Source organism: Callorhinus ursinus, unplaced genomic scaffold (assembly GCF_003265705.2).
Source record: "Callorhinus ursinus isolate GAN/ISIS: 27379988/994484 unplaced genomic scaffold, GSC_fseal_2.0 scaffold25, whole genome shotgun sequence".
NCBI lineage: Eukaryota > Metazoa > Chordata > Mammalia > Carnivora > Otariidae > Callorhinus > Callorhinus ursinus.
The window spans coordinates 24,818,629-24,838,749 of NW_027397087.1; the positions used below are offsets into that span (position 1 = coordinate 24,818,629).

The following is a 20,121-nucleotide window of genomic DNA, read 5'->3' on the forward strand; positions in this document are numbered from 1 at the left end:
GTATGTATATCAAGGTACCTTAAGAACATAGGGATGGGGAAATAATAGGTTTGTATTTATGTTTGCATGAAGAAACTTTAGAAAAGACACAAAAACACAATAAGTATGAGACATGGGAGCAGGGGTAGAAGCAATACTGTACACTAGATATGTTTTATAATGCTTGATTTTTCAACCATTGTAAACATTTTGTTTAGAAACATTTGCAGATATTGTTATCCAGCAAAATACATTGTTAGGGCAGAATAATACAAAGGCCACATAGGGGATCATGTCAGCAAAGATTTTGAAAGCATAAGGAGGACTTCTTGGAGTGGTTCCATATGAGCTGGCTGTTCTCAAAGATCAATCTAGAAAGGTGAAGAATTAGCACAGACTCTTCTAGGTGTTAGGATCTATATACACAAAAGCCCAGGGGTATGAAACCTCATTGAGTATTTGGAAACGTTTCTCCCCAGAACACTTTCTCAGACTCACTAAGAAAATAATGAGCTGAGATGCACTTTTGTCTCTTTGGGGCTGTCACAAAATAAGTCTGGTTTTTCAGTCTTTGCTCCATGTAAAATATGATCTACGATGCTGCTTATATACTGTTGATACCCCATCCTCAGGTATGTCAGATCTCCTCCATTGCTCATCTTTGAGAAAAGTCATCAAGTAAATGTGAAGTTACTTATGCCATGAAAATTGAATCCTAATCCTTTTTAGGACAGCATTTAACAGAAAAGTCAGATTATTAAACCTGATTTTTAACCTCTTTAACTTTAGTCAGAAATAGGTCTGTTGTGACTAAGGGACTCAAGAATGTGTAGTAATTTCCTTAAATTTTGAAGTCATAAAAGCGTGTGCCTTCCTTGTATTTCTTATCATTTCATCTCTCCATTTGTATCTTGTTATCCTTTCCACTGAACATGGACCATGAGAAAAGCTGTTGAATAGTAGAGTAGGTGATTCCTGATGACAGGATAATGGAAAGTCAACTTTGTTTTGACCAAACCTTGTGAAGTTGCTCAATAATCCTAAAATGACTCATGTTAGTACTTTAAAATCACAATAATCCTGTTGCCTTGAAAACAGAGCTTTAGGGAAGTGAATCTAATTATGTTAAAATCCATCTCTCTCTCTCTTTCTCTCCCCCCCCTCACACACACACACACACACACACACACACACACACACACACACCATTTATACAGGGAACAAAAAAAACCTTGAAGAAAATATAACAAATGTTTACATGGATGGGATTTAGATGATAGGACCATGGATGGTTTCGCTTTTCCTTTAACTTTTTCTGTATTTCCCAAATTTGATTTAATGAGCATGAATTACTTTTATAGTAAAAACAGAAAAGAAAACCAACCAAAGCACACATTTAAAAGCAGAGAGTTTGGCGGCCCAAGGCCAAGCGTGCAGCTCATCTCTTAGCTCATCGGGCAGGAAGCCCTGAGTTCACTTGCTGTGGTTACTCCTTAGCTTCATTCTCAGGTACTTTCTCATGTCCCCCGAAGCCTTCACACAGTCAGCTCTGGGGAAAGAAAAATGGATGCCCGCGATTCCTTCTCCGGGTTAACCCAAAGTGCCGTGACCCTTGGTCCCTCGTGCTGTCACTCCAAGATCATCCTCGGGCCAGACTCAGCACTTGGTCCCATCCCTCGGTCACCCTCCTCCCAAACAAACAAATCCATAAGCAGTCTCCATTAATCAATTGAGTTCATAGACCTTTCTTTGGGAAAATTAGGCAAGTTCCTCATAATGCATAGCAAAATTTCCCTAAAAAATACTTGTGTACACTTCTGCTTTTTCTTCAAAGTCCCTCTTCTGCTAGCTGCTTTATTCCCTTGTCTACCCATATTGCCTCCTGGGGCTTCTCGTGCCTGAAGTTGTTCCTTTCTTCCTTGGCTGGCACAAGCCACTCAGTAAGAAGAAAGTTGGGTTGTCAGCTAAATTTGAACCCATCATCTTTTTCAGGCATGTCTCCAAGGCCCATAATGCCATTGAATTAAGTGTGTGATCCCTGGAATCCAGATAAAACTTATATTCTATTTAATGCCCTTAGACATGGAAGGTAGTATAGGGTTTGTGCAAAACATGTGGCCAAAGTATGAATCCTTAACTCAATGCCCTGTAAGATCTGACCACTTTAGGAGTCAAAATAGGGTGATTTGGAGAATGGCACAGATGCAAGGCTATTCAGCATGTGGGTTTAGCTGGACCGTTGAGCCATGTAGGCTGTGAAGGCTTCTCTCCCAGAAGGTAGCCCAGTGGGGCGTGGGGTGTCATAGGCCCCAAGACAAGAGTACAAATGGAAGCCCACAACCCATATGTCTAAATATCATAAAGTTATAATCAAACTAGTTAATCATCAAAGAAAATATGGTTTGTCCTCCTACTTTGACAAAAATACCTTCAGGACAACCTGGAAGTTCAGGTTTGAACTTAGAATTCTTAGACTCCTTGAAGTTCCTTGCCAGAACATGGTGGCATGGGGAGAGCTAGTCCATGCTTTGGCCCTCATCCTGTATCCCCTTTCTCTTCCCACTCTTCCTGCAGCAGCAAAGATCCCTTGCATATGCATATGAACTCCCCAGGCAATGTATCCAAGTTCCTCCCCCCCTTCCCCCCCACCTCAAAACGCACTCTTCATTGACTCTTTAAGCCTCAGGTGCACATACCAGCATCAGGGTCACCCTTAGAAGGACTGACCTGGGAAATATCTTCTTTGGGCTTGGAGGCAAGCTTGACAATGTTTGGGCAGAAAATTCTGGGGTCCCATGCAAAAAACAGAAGTGATGCCAGACAGTCCACTCCTAACTCAAGCTCTGTGGGTCCTCCTCTAGATGGCTTGGAGAAAGGTAAGGGTCAAGGTCATTACTTATTAACTGCCAGTGCTGCTAGGAGGCAGAAGGGTCGATTTCATGACTTCTAAAGGTTATTTATGCCACCTTAGACTCCTCTGCTGAACGGAGTATTGGGGAGCTCAGTAAACCGTGGTCAATACCCCAACTCTCAGTGCCCTTTGGCCAGCTTCTGATGTGAAGCAAAGTGCCCTTCTGTTCCTCAAAGCTCTCTGCTCTGTTGGGCATGAGGACCAAAGGGGAAGATCTTTAAAGGCAGAGTATATCAGCAGGCATTGTTAGTTTCCCTGAATTGGTCATAAATTGCCTTTCCAGATACCAAGGCTGGAAGGCAGAGGAGGAATATGAGGAGATAGTTAAAGTTGATGAAGGACTGAAGAAGGACCACCAGGCATTCTCTCTCTGCACCTGTGATTCAGGTGCAGTCAGTTCTGTTGGAAGGTATCACCCAAAGCCTTCTGACTCTTGTCCGATGATATGAGCCCAACCATGAGACAGGGCAGCCCTGAAGGCCAGGAGTTCAGAACATCAGAATGGGAAGGGTTGTAGGAGAGGCCCAGAAGCTGAGTGTGACGCCCTGAGGCTGCAAATGCTGCTACAGTTGATTCTATCCCCTACTCAGATGTGTGTGCTCCATGTGATCTTAGCCAGTATGGAGTAAGGACCGGACATGAAAATTCCAGAGAATGGTTTATATATACACACCTCGATCCTTAGATCAAGCCCCACCTTGCAGAAGAAAATGTTTTAAGAGTAGGGTGGTTGGTGAGATGTCATGGAAAGTCCATAACACTTGATCTTTCTCTGAAGTCTACTTCAAAAAAAAAAAAATAGTCTACTACAAAAAACAAAACAAAACAAAAAAACCACTTAGAAGTAAATACACGACAGGGGGGCACCTGGGTGGCTCAGTCGGTTAAGCGTCTGCCTTCAGCTCAGGTCATGATCTCGGGGTCCTGGGATCGAGCCTGCTCAGTGGGGAGTCTGTTTCTCTCTCTGCCCCTCCTCCTCCCACTTGTGCGCTCTCTTTCTCTCAAATAAATAAAATCTTAAAAAAAAACAAAACCAGGTAATAACACCCACTCAGTGAGCACCTGCTATTTGCCAAGCATTGTGTTCGGCGCTTTATGTGCATCATCTTGTTTAATCCTCACTATGCCCTTGAAAATAACTAATTTTTATCTTCACTATAAAACTGAGGAATCTGAAACCTAGAGATGTTTTAAAAAGCTTGTTTCAAAAGAAAAATAACTTGTTTCAGGTCACATACATGGTAAGTGGAAAAGCCAAGATGATGATGGTGACCGTGATGGTAATGGTGGTGATGATGAAGGCAGCTAACATTTGTTGCGAATATAGTACGTGCCAGCCAATGCACAGAGTGCGCTGTATTCATTAAGTCATTCAGTTATCACAACTGCCTTTTTTTTTAAAGATTTTATATATTTATTTAAGAGAGAGAGAGAGAGAGCACGAGCTGGAGTGGGGAGGGGGGCAGAGGGAGAGGAAGAGAGTCCTCGAGCAGACACCCGGCTGAGCAGGGAGCCTGATGCTCAGCCTGAGGTGTTTGTTTGTTTGTTCGTTTTAATTTATTTATTTGAGAGATTAGAGAGCGTGAGTAGGGGAAGAGGCTGAGGGACAGGGAGAGAATCCCCAAGCAGACTCCCTGCTGAGTGGGGAGCTCAACACAGGGCTCCATCCCAGGACCTTGAGCTGAAATCAAAAGTTGGTCGTTCAACCCACTGAGCCACCCAGGTGCCCCTCAACTGCCTCTTCTGATTGGTATTCTCACTAACTCCATTTCAAAGATAAGGAAACTCACTCACTCTTGGTCTGCTGGTTCCAAAACACTGACTCTGCTAGCAGCCATTGCTGCTTTTGATCTTGCCTCTCCACCCACTAGGGCCTGACATTCCACTCCCATTCCTCCTATTGCATGTTGCTGAATGCATTTGCAGATCCAGCTGCTTCCTAAAACGTTAACCTTGGAACTGGCTTATTGATTCTTGGAAGATGATACATGGCAAAGCCTTAGCAGGCAGGTGTCTGGTCGACCAGAGCACTTACCTTAAACCTGGCACATTTTGTGTTTTCAGGCCTTGAAAATACACTTCTTACAAGCTTCATGCAAATTACCCTCAAAAGCTGACACATAGCCAGAAAAACAGCCTCAGCAAAAACTTTCTCAATCTTACCACCAGGAAGCCCTTGGATTTTGCTGACCACAATCTTAGAGAAACTTCCAGCCGGTCAAATAAGCAAGTCTGCTCTCACACCAATATGGCATATCTGGTTTCTGTCCAATGGTGCTGATGCCACAGATCCTTTTTTGAGACTGTGCCTGCCCCATTGCCTCAGATGCAAGTTCAAGGTTGGAGAGACAAGCGGAGGGATGAGCACAAAACTTTCACCGTCCCACTTTCTCCTTATCAGCCTATGCAATGTAATTTCCCTCAAAGGGAATAAAATTCCCAACATCTCAGAAGCCCATTGTCTTCTGTTAACTTCTTCTCTTAGAGAAGCATTTCTCTCACCTCATTCTTGTCTCTATCTTCTGAAGGTGGTTTTGCTTTGCTGAGCCTGTCTTGTGGATTCACTGCCCAGGCCCCCTCTCCCTCTGCATCCAGAGTCTGCACATCAGAAGGCAGGGGAGTGGAGGCTGAGTACAATAGTTAAGGGTGCAGACTCAGGCTGCCTGGGATCAAACCCAGCTCGGACACATGTTTGCATTTAAACTTTGGCACTCAGCTCCCTCTTTGCCTTGACTTCCTCATCTGTAAAATGGGGGACGATAATAGCCTTCTGCCTTACAGTGCTGAAGATCAAGTGAGGTAATGTATATCAAGCATACAGCACTGGTCAGTGGGCACTAGCCATTATCATCTAGTGGGCTTCAATTCCCTGAGAACAGGGACCCCATTTTTTTTTTATCACATTGTATCTCTAGTAGCTACCATAATGCTTGGCACATAGTAAGCACCCATCCTGAAATGTTTGATCGACATTAAGTGACTGTGTGAGGACCTTGAGTGACATGAGTCCTTGCTGGGATCCTCCTTTAAGTATAGCCCTTCCCTGCCTGGAGTCTGTGTTGAAAGGAGAGCCCTACCACATTGGTCACAGTGTGATTCCTGGAGCCAGGTGGGTAGAAGGGTGTCGATCTGAGTAATATGTGCACCATCAGGGGCAAGAGGAAGGGAAGCCTTTGTGTAACATAAGGGAGAGAAGTCATTTCATTTGGGCTCCCGCCGCTTTGTTATTTTGACTTTCATTTATTTACACGAATTCTCTGATGACTGCACAAGAATAGATACTGCCAAGTCAGATTCCCTGACCTCTGTGGTAGAGGCTAAGTTGCGCAAACCCTCGTGGACGTACCCTGGGGAATGAGGCTACTTTGTGGAATCCTTTGGCAGCAGCTCTGGACAAAGGATTCTTTCTTGTTCCAAGCTGTGGCATGTGACGGTGGGTTTAGAGCTGGAAAGGGAGAATCAGATGAAATAGTACATGGTGAATGAACCAGTCATTTTAATTATTAAACATTGTTCCTCCAGTAAGAGTTATTATTGCAGCTTCTCTTGGTTTAAGACTGTGAAAGTCCAAAAATCCAGCATGATTGGGACCTTAACCCTGTACGATTCTCAGACTCGTCCAGACATTTGGACAGTATTCTATGGATAACGTGTAATTATTTTCCTTTCAGACTTCTGAGGTATTGTCCGGGTTTTGTGCTTCTATCTCTTGGCCACTCTTAACTTTGCTTAGACTTTGAAGCCTTTGTCAATTACAGGTAAGCCAATGAAAGCAGAAGTTGGTGTAAAGGCATAAAACCCCATCACACAGTGTTTGGCCTCCGAAAGTCTCTGAGGGAAGAAAGGTGAATTAATCAGCACACACTTCCTGCTGGAGTCTGTTAAAGACGATGTCCCCGAAACTCATGAATGCTGCTACAAATGAGCTGATGTGCCCGGATACACTGACTCCTCGGATCCTACTGAAATCCACCCTGACAATCTGTTTCTGCAGCTGGCGATGGCGACATAAATGCTGGCTATCAGGCTTTTCCAGATTGCTTTCAATACTCCAAATGCCAAACCGTCAGAGTTTTAAAAATTACTTTTGATTCGCCAAATACCACACCATCAGGGCATGGAGACTAGGAGAATGCCAGTTATAAGACATTTTTGAGTGCTTTTTTTTTTTTTTTTTTTTTGCCTTGTGGTTTTTGCTGGGTTTACTGGTGGTCTTATTTGTGTGTGAGAGAGAGAAATTGTGCTAGAGGAGAAACGGCCACAGTCTTAACCACGGCATCGCCTAGAGGCTCGAAACCCTGAGACTGTAAGGCTGGCTTGGAGTGGTTCCACAGCATCGCCTTTGGGTAGCGGGCCAGCTTTCCAGTCACACTGGTAGTTGTGTGGGTGATTGGTGGGGGCAACTTTGGAGCCCTCCGCTTAAGAAAAGTATAAACCCTGGGAGGACAGATTTTGTTTCACTCAGATAAGTAACTACGATGATAATGCAGGCTGTGTTTTCATAGGAATAAACACGGGGGAAGAACACTGGATAAATTAGGATTCGATTTGGCTGCGTGAGACCCAAACCGCAGCATACCAGTACCTTGCACAAGATGGAGGTGTATTTCTCTCTAAGGCAGTGCAGGACGTAGGCAGTGCAGAATGTATAGTAGCTCCCTGAGATCATTAGGAATCTCTTTTCGGTTCAAGGCTCTACCATCCCCAAGGTTGGCCTGTGTCTTCATGGTCCAAGTTGGTGGCTAGAGAGTCAGCTGTCATATTGAAATGGAGGAAGGAGAAGAAGGGTATGTTCTCCCCTCAGAAGAGCACATCACAGAAGTTGCAAACATTTCCATTTTCATATCATGGCCAGACCTTAGCCAGATAGCCATGCCTAACTGCAAAAGATGCTGGGAAATGTAGTCTTTGTTGCAAGCACCATAAGCTCAGCTAAAAATTAGGGGTTCTGGTACCAAGAAAGAAAGGAGAGAATGGGTGTTGGGTGCCTGCCATAGACACTGAACCCAGCCATGAACGTCAGAGAAGGCCTCTTAAAGAAGTGATGTCTGAGCTCAGAATGAACTATGAGGAACCTATCTGGATGAAAGGGGTGTAGGAGAGGAGGAAGGAAAGAGTGCTTCAAGGGAGGGGGCAGCCCATGTGAGGCCATAAGGGAGAGGAAGCAAGACGTGTTGGAGGAACTGACAGGTGTTCGTCTGGCTGAATTATAGAGTGGGGGCAGGAGGATTCCCTCCCAAGACAGGGCTCAGGCCAGTTCTCAATGTTCAGTGATGTTCTCAGGGGTCTGGCACTCTTTCTCCCTTGTCTCGTTTTATCCGATTCTCCAAGTTTAAAGTGAGTGGCCATTCCTTCCAGGAATGGGGAGAACAGGTAGAACACCCATATCCTTGTTAAGAAGGCCCCCTACTTTTTTCTTAGAATAGGAAAATGGACGTTTTGTTTTGTTTTGTTTTGTTTTCAACCAGAAGGAAAAACAAAGCATCTGCAGTAGACCTTTTGGAGAGGGTCCAGGGTGGGTAGGGGTGGAGGGAGAGCATCACCAGGAGGCTGTCTTCTGCTCCTCTGTACCTGGGAGATACCCTCTTTCCATTACTATGGCAACCTTTATAGGTGGGAATCTGTGAACTGGGAGACTGTGGGTCACCTGGAGATGCAAAGACACCTCCGAGTCAACTTGGCCAAGACTGACTCATGCTCTTACCTACAATGCATTCCTCTTCCAGTGTTCCCTGTCTCCTGAATGCACCTCCACCCATCCCAATGCTCAAATGAGAAGGCCAAGGGCTAACTGAGCATCTCCAACTCCCTCACCTCTCCTTCTACCCCCCATACTTCCCGTGATTGTACCTCCTCGATAGCTTTCAGATCTGCCTCCTCCGTGCCATCTCCACGGTCCCCAAGCTACTACTGTCTGTCCTGTCTCAAATCGGTGGTTGTCAGTCCGGCTGCCTGGCACCCACTCAGACCCCTCCACTGTCTGGTCATGCCCCAGCCTCTTTTCCCAGCATCAGATGATTGTGATCCCCTTCCTTTAGCACTTACAAACCCATGGGGACTTTCTTTCTGTACCAGTACAGTGCTGGGCTGTTAGGTCCACACTTCTGCTTCATCAGGCGTCATTCTGCCTCTAATCCAGCCATCCTGGTCAACTTTCAGCTCCGCCAACACTCTGCACTCCCTTGACCCAGGGGTCTCCTGTAGGCTGCAATGTTCCTCGCTTCTCCCCGTGAGTGCTGGTCATCTTTCTGCTCTCAGCTCCCACTGCTGTCCTGGAGAGGTTGTTTGGAGACTCTCAGCCGGCTAGGAATCCTCCTTGCACACGTTTCCTGTGGTTCTTTCCTTTAGTGAACATGCTGCCTTGCAAATTCACGGTCGCTGATTCACATCTCCCTAGCTGGGTCGCCCATGGGGCCCACAGGTTCCCCGTGCTCTGTAGAGAACCAGAAGCACAAGCATACGCTCAGGACAAGGAGAGCAGGGCTCATTACTGTGCTCTGTGCTACCGGTCAAATATAATGTGTATCCGGTTCCTTTTATTATGAAACCCTAAAATCGGGGAATATTGCTCCTCATTTCCTTTTTCCTTAAGGAGTTTCTTATGTCGTGATTTGTACCCATAATGAAAAATGGAAATACTTGGGAGGCACAGGTGGGAATTGAATATTTGAAAGACAGAGATGGACCTCAAAAACCCAAAGAAGTCGGCTTCTTTTAAGAAAGACACATCTCCACCCCTAATCTTAGCCAGATGATGAAGGCTTCTGTGCTGGGTCTCGTGGGCCAATGGAGCACTATTCTCAGGGGTGGGTCCAGATATCAGGGCCCCATGTTCCTCTGGCAGGTCTCTGGCCTCCAGTTTTGTCTTTAAGGTGTGTGATGTCAAATGTAACAAAGGAATTTTAGTCAGTGCTCCAGCTACACTGGTTTCTTTCTGCTCCTTGAACATGCAGATCTCACACCTAGCACAGGGCCTTTGCACATTCTCTTCCCTCTGCCAGGAATGCCCTCTTCTAGACCTTTGCTTCTTTTGATCCCTCAAGACTTTCCTAAATTGTCACTTCCTCAGAGAGGTCTTCCCTGACCACCCAATCTAAACGAGCTGCCCCGCCTCCTGCATACCCTACCTTCATTAGAGATAGATTCGTTTCCTTCCTTGCTCATTGTCTGTGTCTCCCACTAGAATATAAGCTCTCTGAGGGCAAAGAGCTTGTCTAGAACAGCCCTGCAATATGGCAGGAGTTCCATAGGTGTATGTTGGATGAATGAATGAGTAGGTCAGCCTGCCAAGGACAGGGTGGAAATGGTGTTTGTGAGGGTGTGAAGTATGCAACTGTATGCCTCATTCCTCCCAGGATGACTGCTACTTCATTCTGTCCATCCCTGGTTTCTAAAAAGTTCAGAATAAAGTGTCTTCCATACACAAGGAGAGAATAAGCCCTCTCAAGGGGTCTTGGGACCAGCCCCTTCCTCCCACATGACCTCTTTCCAGAGGAAATTCCAGTTATCCCATTTTGCTCCCACAGTCAGACTTGACTTTTCTGGGCTCATCTGGACATCTCTCAGGAGACAGGAACCTGTGTACACATCTAGTTGCCCAGATCATATCTACCTTAGAGCATCTCCTAGGGCAGCCAGCCTGGGATAGTCACCAAGGGGCCTGGAGCACCTGCAGCCGTCTGCTCTTCTCATGTGCTTGGTAACAAATTTCACTCCTTAGATTCTCACAAACTTGACCCATGGGGAGGTGAAAGTCAATGTCCAGAGACCCCTGGAAAGGGAGGGTAGAACTGTGGAACCACTGGACACAGGGACACTGGTGAGCCTGAGAGGTGGGAAACAATGCTACAGCATGTTCATCTTCATTGAAAAATCGAGAATGAACTTTCCTCTCCAAGTCAAGAATGATCAACACTCACATCTCCTTGCAGGGCATCCCCACATTCCTAGCTCAAGCATAAAGGATAATACCTGAAGAAGCATGGCTTTGTACCAGTTATCTCATTGAACTGGCATTCTGCTTTAGAGATATGCGTTATCATCTCCCACTTGATAAAGGGGGTGAGGAATGCAAAGTCAATTTCTCCAATTCACATGGTTTGCAAGTGGTCAGGGCTATAATGTAGATACTAGCCACTATGTTGTTTGGCACACCAGTTTATTTTTTTATTTTTTTTAAAGATTTTATTTATTTATTTGACAGAGACACAGTGAGAGTGGGAACACAAGCAGGGGGAGTGGGAGAGGGAGAAGCAGGCTTCCCGCTGAGCAGGGAGCCCGATGCGGGGCTTGATCCCAGGACCCTGGGATTGTGACCTGAGCCAAAAGCAGACGCTTAATGACTCAGCCACCCAGGTCCCCTGGCACACCAGTTTAAACCAATCACCTACACTACCTTTTTTTTCAATACAGCCTTATTGAGGCATGATTTACATACCATAAAATCCACTGACTCTAAGTGTGTAATGACATGATTTTAGTACACTTGTAGAGTTGGGCAACTATCATCACAGTCTGGTTTTAGAACCTTTCCACTACCCCAAAATGTTTCCTCATGCCCATTTGTAGTTAATCCCCACTCCTACCCTCAGTCCCCTACTGCTGATCTATTTTCTGCCTCTGTGAATGAAAGCATCCTGCATTATCTTTTATCTTATGAAAAGTTGCATTTGTTTTGTGAAGACTTTAGCTCAGTCCTCAACATTCAGTTCCCAGGTTCTGGAGAACAGAAGACTGAAGTTATACCTCCACTTCGGCAAGAGGCCTGGAGGGAAAGTTGTTTGTTTGTGAGTTCACTATTCCGAGTTCACTATACCTGGGCATGGCCAGTCTGGAAGTGAAGAATCAAGGTCGGGGAATCCTACATATTGATTTTTCTGTTCTTTTACTTCTTAAAACATGTGAAATATTTCATCCTAATTCATGGGCTTCTAGTCCAAATAGTTGCAGGAAGGGCTCCATTTTTCTTTCTTTTTTTTTTTTTTTAGATTTATTTATTTATTTGAGAGAGAGCACGCAAGCATGAGAATGAGCGGGGGGTGGAGGTAGAGGGAGAGAGAGAATCCTCAAGCAGACTCCCACTGAGTCCAGAGCCTGTTGCAGGGCTCCATCCCAAGACCCTGAGATCATGACCTGAGCCAAAAATCAAGAGTCGGCTGCTTAACCAACTGCACCAGTCAGGCTTCCCAGAAGGACTTTAATTAAATTTAATTAATTCATTAATTTTCATCCCTGTGACTTATTGGAATGGTTCCATTTTAAGAAAAATAGAACAAAATAAAGCCCTACAAATCTAATTGAAAAAATGTAATCCAAAGGGCCAACCTAAAGCCCCATCAGCCTACTCCTATCCAGTGAGGAAGGTCCTCCCTGAAACGGGAAGTGAGGAAGACAGTAGCAAAAGGGTCAACTCCTTTTCACTCTTGCCCTCAAATACCACCCATTATGGCCATGCAAGGCTTGGAACTCCCACTTCGGCCCCAGACCTGGGAACAGGGAGTTGACGCTCCTGCCCCTGGCCTCTCCATGACCGCTGAGACACCTTTCTCCGTGACGTAGGCTAAAGTTACCTCCTCGAGGTAAAGAGACAAACGAGGGAGTTGAACCCCATCTTTCCTCCTGACCATCACTCCTGTTCCTCTGAGTGAAATTCCCATCCCACCCAGAGATAACAAAGCCCCTACTTCATGACCATGCGGTCCATTCCAGCCCCCTCACACCTCTTTCTTTTCTTACCCGGAGTAAATTATCCCCGCAGCTGGAAAGGCAGCGGCTCAGGAAGAGGCCCCAGGGCAAGGCGAGTCTCTCCCACAGGTCTGATCTCGCTGGGGGCTGTCTTCACCAAGAGAAATCTGAAAACAAGCCAGTTTGGGGACACCTGGCTGGCTCCGTGCCTAATGCTTACTCTTGATCTTGGGATTGTGAGTTCGAGCCCCACGCTGGGGGGAGAGTTTACTTAAAAAATTAAATAAATAATGAATTAATGTTAAAAAAAAATGAGTCAGTTTTAAGTTTTACTCACAAATTCCTCTGGTGCAAACGCTGTGGGGGAGGGGGAGAGACTGACTAGAAACCTAACAACAACAACAGCAATAACAATAATCATAACTCAGGTTTATTAAGCATGAACTATATACCATGTTCTGTGTGCTTTATCTATTTTTTTCTCATATAATGCTCAAAATAACTATAAGATTAACAGTATTATTAGCCTCATTTTACAGGAAACTATTTTATTAGCTTATTTATTAGTTTATTATTAGTACAGATATTATTAGCAGAGGAGTTATACAGAATTATTTTCATTATTAAATTACTAGTAGTGTAGGCTTTTTATTGTATTATTAGCACAGATATTATCCACATGTAGAAACTATTAGTAAAGAAAATAGTATCAGTACCACTATTACGTGCAGAAATTATTTCTGCAGCACAGAAATTAGTACAAAAGTAGTATCATACTATTATAGTAGAGAAATTATTAGTACAGAAATTAGTATCAGGACAATTATTGTAGTATGCAAATTAACTATTATTATGGTTCAGAAACTACAAGTACAGTGGAGGGGTGACTGGGTGGCTTAGTCGTTAAGCGTCTGCCTTCGGCTCAGGTCATGATCCCAGGGTCCTGGGATCGAGTCCCACATCAGGCTCCCTACTCAGTGGGGAGCCTGCTTCTCCCGCTCCCTCTGCCTGCCACTCCCCCTGCTTGTGCTCACTCTCTGTATCAAATAAATAAAATCTTTAAAAAAAAAAGAAATTACAAGTACAAACATGATACCCCTATTATTATACTATAGAAATCATTAGTATGGAAAATAGCACCAGTACTATTACTATTGGTCCCATTTTTCAGAAATGAGGTTAGGCAGAAAGAGGTTAGGCAAACTTCCCTAAGCTGACCTAGTTAGCAGTGGGGCTAGTTGAGTTCACTCAGTTCTTAACCTTAAGATCCTCAATCTACCCACCTCAGCTTCCCCCCAGGGCAGCGGGGAGGGTGAGGAGGAACCCGGAGAAACAATCAAAGTGACCAGAGAAGAAAGAGCTCCAGGCACATTCTTGTGACTGGAAGCAGCAGGGAAAAGGGTAACTAATTCACCTGGAAAATGGTCCCATGTCCTGTGTTCAGAGGAAAGAAATCATTTTAAAACCTAGGAGTGAGGGGCCCCTGGCTGGCTCAGTTGGTAGAGCAGGCAACTCTTGATCTCAGTGTTGGGAGTTCAAGCCCCACCTTGGGCGGGGGGGGAGGGGGGGGAATACTGCATTTAAACTCAAGCAACAGGTATTTCTTGAGTGTGGACTTTACACTTCATTTTTATTTTACAATTATATTTTACAGTATATTCATACAAATATATTCAATTCATACATATTCATTTTGCTTTTGACAGTTATGTGAATTATATTAGCTTTACAGTTACTTTATTCTTGGGTTTTGCTGAATGAATGAACTCAGATCTCAGTCCCCCAGGTCAGGGAGGAGTGTGGACAGAGCACAGGCTGAGATTTGCTTTGGGCACAGTTGCTGGGACTGCAGACATACTGGAGGGAGGTTCTTTCCATGTGAGGCTGTGGGGTGCCCAGAACGGGACTCCAAGAACCGAAAGGAGAAACAGGATGGACCTCAGTTCACAGCAGAAACAAAGTGTCACGTGTGCATCTTCCAGCAGAGACCAGTGGGGTTCCCACCAAGAAAAGCATGCAAACAATTCAGCTGGGAGCACAACCGCAGAAGGAGATTACTCAGAGTATTAATTAGAGTTTCTACAGCTGTCCTCAAACTCAACAGACTCAACACAACTGCACCACTTCGGAAGAGGACTTCAACTACGCCATGTTGGCCTCAGTAGGTACTTTCTAATTGAGGAGTTCTTCTTTCCCGCTTATCTTCTTTTTTTAAGGTAGCTCTAGGCCCAGCGTGGGGCTTGAACTCACAATCCCAAGATCAAGCGGCTCAGGCTCTACTGCCTCAGCCAGCCAGGAGCCCTTTCTAGCTTCTCTCTTAACTCAGGCAAAAGACCCTGCGAGCAAAGCATCCCCTGAGGGGAACCAAAACTACCCCCCTGGAGCCGTAAGGACTGCCCTGAGCCAGCCTGTGACTGACCCCAAGGCAAGGCTCCACCTGACCTGTACTGCCCACTGCACGTACCCACCAACCTCTGTCCCACGCTCTCCTTACATAAGCCTGGAAGTGTTTTCGGAACTTCGGAGAAGGTCTTCGAGACGCTAGTCCGCTGTCCTCCCGGTGCTGGCCTCGGTGAAATAAATTCCTTTCTGGCTTCACCACCACTCATCTCTCTGCCTCTGGATTTTGTCCCGTCTGCTTGGGACCCCCCGGGCCAGGTGCTCTTGCACTACAATTTCCCCTTCAGGACAGAGGACAGACACGGGTGGAGCTCAAGTTGCTCCCCTCTATCCCTCACAGAGGGGAGATCACCTCCCCCCACCAGAGGAATACAGTGCTTTGTGTTTTTTCTAGGTCCACGCCTCTGGGTGGAATTTACTGCAGCCCTCGGTGGCGTGAGTCGGAGGCAAATGGAGGAAGAGGGAGCATCCCGGTGCTAAGAAAGGGGGGGATGGGGAAGAGTGAGATGGGAGAGGGAGAGGGGAGTGGAGAGGGAGAGGGCTTCCGATCCGTGGGCTGGTTGCCCGTGAGTGCGCTTGGATCCAGCTTCTCTGCTCCTCCCTGAGTGTGCGGACTGAGCTGGAGAGTCAGGGCTCCTGAGTGGAAAGGGGACCGCAGTTTGGAAGATGAAGAGGTAAGTTTGGAAGTTCAGAGCAGGTGGTGTAGCATTTATGATGGTGAAGGAGATTCAGAAGTTTTGTTGGAAATAGAAAAGACTGGGTGCAGCATCATGGATCTGAGAAGAAGTTTAGGGGTATTGATGAAAGGGAAGCTGTTTCTTCCAGTCTGATTTCAGGTTCCCATTCCCTGACGCTGGTTCCCAGAACGATCAAGAGACAGTTCCAAAGACACAGTGTTAAGGGTTACCCTTCCCTGAACTTTCTAGGCTGCCACCTGCCCCACAGTGGCCCCCTGGCAGGGGGGTCTCTGGGCACCCAAGGCGTGCCTTCAGCAGAATCACCTGGGGCCTTTCTGGACTTTCCTCTGTTGGCATTAAAATTAGCCTTGAACCTGTTGAGAAGGTCCTTCCCTGAGCCCTTTGCAGAGAGAAAAATCAATCAAAAATTTAAAAGTAAGAAAAACCAACTAAACACACTTACCCTGTGTTTGAAGCATATTACCTTGGGTTGAGGTCGGACTCAGACCAAGAGAGAGCTACCGGAAAGAGTGTCACACCCACAGCTCCCCAGGGAGAAACAGCTTGCCTCCCAGGGCCACTCAGGGGAAACACCGGGGTCAGTCACGAGGCAGAGAGGGGGAACCGTAGGCAGGCACCTTGTTGTGGTTTCCGCCGGAAGGGACAGGTGAGGTAGGGTAAGAAGGTTAGGATTGGTTAATTTGGATAATATCAGGCGGCCCTGGGCATAGGGGTTGTCCCTCTTTGTCTGGCCCTTGGCCCTGGGGCGCTGAAGGAGGCTAGATAGCAGTCGGGAGTGTGAGAATCCAGTAAGGGAGGTGGTTGGGACGTGGACATAATTGTTCAAGAAGGGGAACCAACTGGCCTCTAGCCAGGCACTCAAAACTGAGTCAAGATGGCATTTTAAAGACCTCTATTACAACTCGTGAACCTGGCAATGAATACGTCATTTCTTAGGGGGCATAAATGTGGGAACGGATAAAAGTCTCCCCTGAAGCCTAAATTGGCAGAGTTCTAAGCCATTGCTAGCTGTCCTTTATTTGCATGCAAGGGTTCCAGCTTAAGGGGCACCTGGGTGACTCAGTCAGTTAGGCATCTGCCTTCAGCTTAGCTCATGATCCCAGGGTCCTGGGATTGAGTCCCTGCTCAGCGGGGAGCTTGCTTCTCCCTCTCCCTCTGCTGCTCCCCATGCTTATGCGTGCTCTCCCTCCCTCCCTCTCTCTCTCTCTCTCTCTCTGTCAAATAAATAAATAAAATCTTAAAAAAAAAAAGAGTTCTGTTTAAGCCATCGATAGACGGTTACCTCCATTCATCAGGAAATGGCCGGCAAACAACTTCTTTCCAGGTGTTTCTATTACAGAGAGAATGGAGAGATGGGGGTCACTTGTAAGGCTCTGACAGGAAGCAAAATGGCTTTCCCAAAGATGTCCATCCTGACCCTGGACCTTGTGACTGTGTTAGCTCACATGGCAAAGGGGGGTTACAGGTGCAGATGCAAGTAAGTTTGCCAAACAGGTGATCGTGAGAGGGGGCCTGTCTAATCACAGGAGTCCTTAGAGGTGGCAGAGGAAGGCAGAGAGGATCAGAGAGATGCCATCTGAATAGGACGTGACCCACTGTCGCTGGCTTTGCAGAGGGAGGAAGGGGCCACATGCCCCAAACTGCAGGCAGCCTCTAAAAGCTGGAGAAAAAAAGGGAAAGGAGTCTTTTCTGGGGCCTCCAAAGAGAAACACAGTCCTGCCAACACCTTCCTTTTTGCCCTGTGAGACCAATATTGGACCCCTGAACCACAGAACTGTAAGATAATAAAATTGTGCCATTATAAGCCACCAAATTCATGGTAATTGCTTTGTGGCAGCAATAGTAATCAGAGAGAGACTGAGGAGGGTTTAGCTGTCCTTGAGTGGCAGCTTGTCCCCATCAGAACCTCTCTCTTGTATCTCTTGTACTAAACACATTCAATACCAAAGATTTGGGGTTTTTTTCAAAGTTTATTTGAGAAAAAGAGAGGGGGGGGAGTGCATGAGCGCAAGTGGGGAGAGGGGAAAAGGGAGAGGGAGAGAGAATCTCAAGCAGACTCCCCGCTGAGTGCAGAGTCCAACACAAGGCTCAATCCCACAAGCCTGAGATCTTGACCTCAGCAGAAATCAAGAGTCAGACTCTTAACCGACTGAGCCCCCAGGCACCCCCCAAAGATTTGTTTTTAAGCAGAAATGGATTTACTAAGGGACATTCGGAAGCTTATAGAATCTGGGAGGCCCACAGACCAGGCTCTGGAGCACACAGCCAGGAACAATGCCTGGCTATAACATGGGGCTGCTTTTCTGAGACATTAAAAAAAAAAACAAAAAACCACTACGGGCGCCTGGGTGGCTCAGATGGTTAAGCGTCTGCCTTCCGCTCAGGTCATGATCCCGGGGTCCTGGGATCGAGTCCCGCATCGGGCTCCCTGCTAGGCAGGGAACCTGCTTCTCCCTCTGCCTCTGCCTCTCTCTCTCTCTCTCTCTGACTCTCATGAATAAAAAAAAAAAAAAATTAAAAAAAAAACACTACTTATTTACTTTGAAAAAGAGAGGAAAAGGAAAAACAGCAATAATGTGTGCCTTAATAAGCAGGCCGCAGGGGCTCAGTTCTACTGGGGATGGTCTGGGAAATAGTTACAAGCTCCACAGTTGTCTCACCAGAGGATGGGAGACTGGGGCTCTTTTTCCCAATGCTTCCTGTCCCCTTAGATTGAGGGTTATCCCTGAGGGAGTCAACTGCCTCAGTTCATGTTGTGCCTAAGCGACAGGGCGTAGCAAATTCCTTTGTGCCAGACAAAGCCCTCTGGCTGGGAAGCAGAGAGACCCATCATTTGAGGTGTAAAGTCTTCAGCACAGTGGAATCTGTGACCCACAGCTGTGAGCAGACTCAAACCTGAGCCGAGGGGATGTGGCATGGGGCATCTACGTCATCTGCTACAATACTTCTAGGATTTACAGCCAGCATCTTGCTACCCCTGGCCATCCCTCTCTCTCTCTCTCTCCATACACCCGTATACACAACAAATACATAGTACGTGTCATGTGCAGGACACTGCATCTGTTAAGTCCTTGAGTCTTCATGATGACCCTGCTGGGTACATTTCAAATAGCTGTAGTCCTTAGAAGATATTGGAATCATTCCAAAGTGTGTTGGAACAGTTGGAATTTTACAATATTATTGTGCTAGCAATCATATCTTTTCCAACTATTTGCACACCTGGTGAAAAATTTTAGATAACAACTTTAAAATGTACATGGGGATGTGTAGTTTTCCAAAATTCTTTCTGCAGGTAAGCAGCTAAAGAGTTTGGAAACCACTGTCCTAGACTTCTGCAGATGTGTTTCCCCCAGGTGATGTGCTCAGAATCATTCAAGAGACTGATGAGGGGTCGGGGAGTGTGTGATGAAGCCAGGGATCTTCCATCATTACCCGGAAAGAATCCTGGGAAATAACTTAAAGGAAAATCAAAACGAGAGACTCTATAGATAGAAAATGAGTTCAGCTTGCTGAAGGTCCAGATGGATGGGTGCTGAATAACCAGGCTGTGCTCTCCAGCATCCCGATTTGCTCCTTCTCAGAGTCTGGGGATGCTGAGTCAGTGGCTTGAATACCATCCCAACCTGTCATCTCCCCTTTTATATTAACTTGATTTTCTTCATGTTGCCTTCTCAAGCTCTAAGTGTTAAACTTACTCTATGATTAATATAGCGATGTAAAAAAAAAAAAAGACAAAATGTTCATTCTATTTTACCAGGAATGCATCAAGCAAGCGGACACTTTTTCTCATCTAGGGAACCAAATGAACGTCATAGCTGACAGAATAGCTGCAGAGGTGAAGCAATGAACAGTGGCAGCAGGCAATCTATCGTATGGAGAAAAGAGATGCCTTGGATGTAATTTATCTGAACTGATTTTTACAACCCATCAAAATCATTAGCTGTGACCCTACCTTTCCCCTTTCAGAAAACAATACTCTCAAATTTTCAGCAGTAAGCAGGTGGGTTTTTTTTTTTAATAAATTTTTTAAGATTTTATTTATTTATTTATTTGAGAGAGAGAATGAGAGAGAGAGAGAGAGAGCATGAGAGGGGAGAGGGTCAGAGGGAGAAGCAGGCTCCCCACTGAGCAGGGAGCCAGGTGTGGGACTCAATCCCGGGACTCCAGGATCATGACCTGAGCCGAAGGCAGTCGCTTAACCAACTGAGTCACCCAGGTGCCCAGCAGGTTGGTTTTATGATCTTTCTTGAATCTCTTCTCTCTAATGGTGAGTTAAGAAAGCTTAGAAGGGCTTAGGGGATGTTGGAATTATTTCAACCAAAGTTGCAAAAGTGCTTGTTCAAGGCTGGTACAATGTTCACTTCTGTTCACGTATACTCACCTCCAAATGTTGTTCATGTGAATACTAGGCATGGTAGGAAAACCCTTATTGGACACTTTTTCTTGCTC

General features: G+C 45.9%; 1 protein-coding gene across 4 annotated transcripts in view; it reads left to right on the forward strand.

Moving 5' to 3' along the window:
* Nucleotides 1-20,121, forward strand: part of FAM81A (family with sequence similarity 81 member A) — a 128,671-nt gene that overhangs the window by 11,848 nt on the left and 96,702 nt on the right. Inside the window, exon 1 of one of the 4 annotated variants that reach the window (XM_073877095.1) lies at nucleotides 11,723-11,739. The exons of the other annotated variants lie outside the window; for them this stretch is intronic. The gene's annotated coding sequence lies outside the window, so the exon portion shown is untranslated. Of the gene's footprint in view, nucleotides 1-11,722; nucleotides 11,740-20,121 lie in introns of those variants that run through there. 4 annotated transcript variants of the gene reach the window in all.